Source organism: Penaeus japonicus, unplaced genomic scaffold (genome assembly GCF_977035675.1).
Source record: "Penaeus japonicus unplaced genomic scaffold, GWHDUDI00000001_assembly GWHDUDI00000029, whole genome shotgun sequence".
Classification (NCBI taxonomy): Eukaryota; Metazoa; Arthropoda; class Malacostraca; order Decapoda; family Penaeidae; genus Penaeus; species Penaeus japonicus.
The window spans coordinates 16,192,172-16,197,171 of record NW_028234431.1 but is presented as its reverse complement, the minus strand read 5'-3'; the positions used below and the strand labels follow the sequence as shown (position 1 = coordinate 16,197,171).

Here is a 5,000-nt window from a genome sequence, read left to right as displayed (position 1 = left end):
GCTTCCAATCACAAACCAATATACATCAGATGATGGGGTCTTAAAACAATTCCTCAATAAACCCAACAGAACATTTACATAATACAGGCATCATTCTCTAAACTCCCAGCTAGCACTCTAACGTCCAACCGTCGGTCGTCCATTCTGCTTATTCATCTAAACTGCCGGCGTCGGTTGGACTTCAGCTGCATTGGCGGCGGGACACCCATTTTGCTCATCTGACCGACGTCGACGCTTTGCTAAGCTCCTAGTGCTAAACTTCCTACAATGCACCTGACGCGATAAATATTTAACGGAACCGGCAGTCAATGAAAAATAACGGTTCATTAAAAAATACTCGGTTATGCGAGCAAAAACAAGATCAAAGAGATTGCGATCACGACGATGAATGGGGTACAAGTATTAATCAAAATACATGGCAAAAGCAGTCTTATTTCCCGTTTTCTTCACTCAAGTTGGATATGTAAGGTTTGATGCTATTTACACGAACATTTATGGTTAGATGTTCATAGTAGAATAGCTTCAGGTGTATAAAAAAAGAATACAGCGAACAGTGTTAACGGTACAGTATAATCTTTGGTACAGTGTAATATGAAGTTCTGTTGTTGCCATCTGTCAGACTTTAAAACTACCCACATGGTCGGGAAAAGTCGGTCGCCGAACAACATTTGATGTTTAACAAGGCTTTATTTAACCATATTATCGTGAATATGAGCGACTGGCGGTATTTTATGTAGTAAAGCAGTCAGCTTATGACGATGGCCCACCTGCGGATCCCGATGGAATTCGACATTAGGTAGATATCGGGCCCAGATAAACTATACAATTGTGCCGACGTCCCGTGCTAACTGGTCATTTGGGTAATGTCCCTAAATCTATTTTATGACATAGGTTAGCGGGGACATATTTCATGCCACGCAAACTAAAAAAATCATACCGTAACCAATTGAAGTGAAGAGCACATAAAATTGATATGTATATACCATATAAAATATATAATACTGAATAGGTAAACGTTGCAATTTCATCCTTGGATATAGATAAGATATAGACATCTTTTTTTTTTTTTTTTTTTTTTGAGGAATTATAGTAATAGATTTCTTTCCTAACCCATTGTGGACGGGGGATAGATAGATTTGCTTGCCCAGTCTCCAGGATGGGTTTTATATCAGAGCAGCTTGACTCTTTCCACTCTTTCCGTCACTCATTGTAATACCAAAGCTGCAGTTGACTAGAATTTTAGTATAGGGTCCATTTCACCTAACATCAGTAACTTTGATGGCATCATTTTCTTCTAGCACCAGCAGGAGAGAGAGCCATACATCAAGTTACCGACCTACTGCTCTAGATTTCTGCCGATGAAGGATGTGCAGGCAGAACGAGAAAAGGAAGGTAACAATGTGCCCCTATGCCAGTAGGGATGCCTTTACTGTGGCACTCACAGTCATAAGAACAGGCTTCCTTCCTCTTCGTTTCATGACTACACGAATACGAAAAAATAAAGTTGCTTTTTGTCCTCCCATTAAACAGCAATACTTTTATCACACTGAGTATAAAGAAAATAATGAGCTGATATGGACCCTATAGTACAATTTTAGTCAATTGCAGCATTGATAGAGCCTGTGATATGTCACATATAAATCTCAATGCAATAAAACACACAAAAAGGGCTCTAGTTTTACAATGAGTGACTTAAAGAGAGAGGAAAGAGTCAAGGCATGTTGCGTGAAGCTGCCTCGCTCTGTAATAAAGCCCATCTTTGAGACTAGGCAAACAATTTTTTTCCCCGTCTGCAATAGGTTAAGAAGTCTCAGAAAGATTTGTTACTATCTTGGTATGTGACTTTTGACTTTGACAAATTTATTGAGATAAGTGGTTTCTAACATCTCAAAAGGGTGAGGTAACACGTTACATGCACATCGAGGGCCAACCGATGTCTGCGGAGCGTTCATTCCAATAATTCCACAGAGTCTTTGTTCATTTTGCTCATTCGGCCAAACGATATAAGATTTGACACTAGGTACACTAACTCTTATAGATAGATATTGATGGTAGAATAGCTTCAGATGTTTAAAAAGCGAATGCAACAATGTCAATTTAATGGGAGCATTGCATAACCATTGCTGCCTCCATTATGTTATAACTGTAGTCTATATTCGTATTTTAAACATCTGAAGCTTTTTACCATCAATATCTGGCCAGAAAAAATCTGTTATTTGGTAGGAAACATCGCACTAGTAACTAGACGGTTAGCAAACTATAGAGTCCATCGTTTGGCCGAAAGCAGACGTCAGTTAGACACCAGAATGCTAGTTGGGAGATTGTCAAATTAATTAATATTTCAACAAATGATAACGGGCTCTTCATACTGAAATATCATTATGATACAGTTGTCTATTACAGATATACTTATTTTTACTGCATGTAATCAAGTGGTTTCATAATTTCTGTTTTTTCATGTTTGAATTATTTGAAAAGTAGTCATGTTATATTCTTCAAAGTATATGATTAATACTTTAAGACAAGGTTAGGGTTATCATAATTTTTTTAAAATGAGCACTTGTAATAGAAACCGACTTCGGAGTCATGTGATAGCCAGAAAGTATTGTGAATATTTAAAGAAATCCTTTTCGTTTGTTTCATACTTATTAGTAATTGAAAAAAAAAAAAATAGCATAGACAAACAATTACTTATGCTTTTTGTTTCATTTGAATTAATGGTTGTCCCTTTCACAGTACTGAATTGTTACAATTGTGATTTCTCATTGGATCGAATGAGGCTCTAACTTTATTCCTTTTTTCTATTCACAGCAAAGGCTATGCTTTATTTTGAAACATTGGCAATGGCAGATTTTTTAGAGATGTTATTTTATTTTTATTTTTTTTTTTTTTTATTATTATTATTATTTTTTTTTTTGGGGGGGGAGGCTTAGGAAGGTGAATCCATTTATGTTCTTGGAATTTGGATGTATATGTTCAGTTTTACAACACTGTTTTACAACAGAGGGAGAATGGTCAGTAAATTGATTTTGTAGTAAATGTGAATATATGAACTCACTCATGTTAATCTAAAAACTGATATTTTTGCTAGTGAATTTCAGTTTATATATTGCATTGACTTCAGTGAAAAGCTCTTTTTTTACGGGGGGGGGGTTATTTTCATTTTTGAATCATTACTTTTTTCTTAAAGAAAAACTAGTTGCACCTCAAAATGTAAAGAACTTATATATTGATATACATGAATCATTGTGCTGATTCATTATTAAGGTTTAATGATAATTTTTATTGTGTTCCAATATATCATTGCACTGTAGATGAAAATTTATTGTTCAGAGACACAGAGAGGAGAAATAATTATTATATTAGAAAAAAGGGAACTGATGAATTATTAGAGATGCACCGATACCAAAATATTGTTAGATACCGATGGTGCAAAATAATGCCGATACCGATACCAGTACACTGGAAGCCAGTATATAAGATTAGGATTCAAGTTTGTCATTAAAGTCAGGTCATATCAATACGTGAGATGCTTGTGTAAGATCTGAAATTATGATGCTGATTGAAATAGAAAAAATCTTAAATGTATAATATATGTATTTATGTTAAAATAGTGCATTTTAGTAAGCTTTCTTAATTTCAAAGTTCGAAACACAGGAAAATATTTATTGCATTTTAGTGTTTAAGCGGATTGTTAATTTTCTTGTTATACTTTGAAATTCAAAGTATGTTAAAATATATATTCCATTTTTAGTTTTAAAGTGTTTATTTCATTTTTAGGCTTCAAATTCCAGAGTCTAAGAAAAAAATCAGGCTTTAAATAAGTGCACTTCACTTTAAATTCAGGATATCTCGACAAGAAATAACCCCTCAAAATCTGTATTTCACGGAATTAAAATTCGATATTCTGAAATCTATGCAGCCCGGAGTAGACTGTAGCGTCGTCTAGAGGTGAGGGCTATGTCAAGGCCCCCGCACTTAGTACCACCAGTTTGATTTGTGGACTAACCTGGCAGCAGAAGTGGTTCATTACCAAATTTTCTGTCGTACTATGCACCATGCACTCAAAATGATAGGATAGAAGAAAATTTAATGTTACCCATGAGTATTTTTCATCATAAAACATCCAATTTCTGCTAAAAAAAAGTATCTAGTAATTCCAACTCCATGTGCTTATTGAAGATGGTATCATATAATATTATTATTACAGAATATTAAGAGTACGAAGGAAAGACATCTGTAAGATAGGGAGTTCACAAACAAAATAAAACTAGTGTTGGATACTATTGTTGTAAATCCAATTTGCTCTACTTATAGCCAACTATTTTTTATTTTATTTTAAGACATGGTACCTGCATTTAAATGGATTGTAGCTGTTTTTTTCTACCAATTAGAAGTATATCTCATACAGGTATAAAACTTGTCACTAAAAACAAACATTGCCCGAAGGTAGGTCAGAGCAAAAGTTAGCAGCCTTCTTACAAGGTTTTCTTAAAAAGATAAAGTATATGTGTGTGATTCTAATTTGTTTATACTGTCTATGCAATATTGATTTTTTTATATTCGAATAGCGAAAAAAATACCTATAAAGTGTTCAGTGTATGCGAAGATACAATTACCTAGCTTGTGAGCCTGAAGTATACTGACTGCAATATTTTATCTTTATTATTATTGTTGTTATTATATAATAACAATCATTAAGTCATATCTTAGAGGAAAGTGGCCTTTGCATTTATCATCTGAGATTTTTTCTTTATCTTTGTTCAATCTCTGTAGCTGGTATTTTCCATAACTAAAGTGGCATGTCAATTCTAATCAGATTGTTATAGGATGTTCCTTTTACTATTTACCATTATATATATTATAATACAATAGTTGAGTGGATATCTAATGTCATCACAGGATGTTCTGGTTTTGTTGCTTGTACAATGTTTTTCTGTCATGAATATAAAATCAGAAAAACTGATTCAATACCTATAATGTTAATGTATATATATATA

General features: G+C 33.8%; 1 protein-coding gene across 1 annotated transcript in view; it reads left to right on the top strand.

Moving 5' to 3' along the window:
• The window catches only part of LOC122258865 (phosphatidylserine synthase), a 41,090-nt gene extending 39,322 nt beyond the window's left edge, over window positions 1-1,768 (top strand). The window contains exon 9 of the mRNA XM_043025135.2: window positions 1,299-1,768. The gene's annotated coding sequence lies outside the window, so the exon portion shown is untranslated. The remainder of the gene's footprint in view (window positions 1-1,298) is intronic.
• The last annotated feature ends 3,232 nt before the right edge of the window (window positions 1,769-5,000 follow it).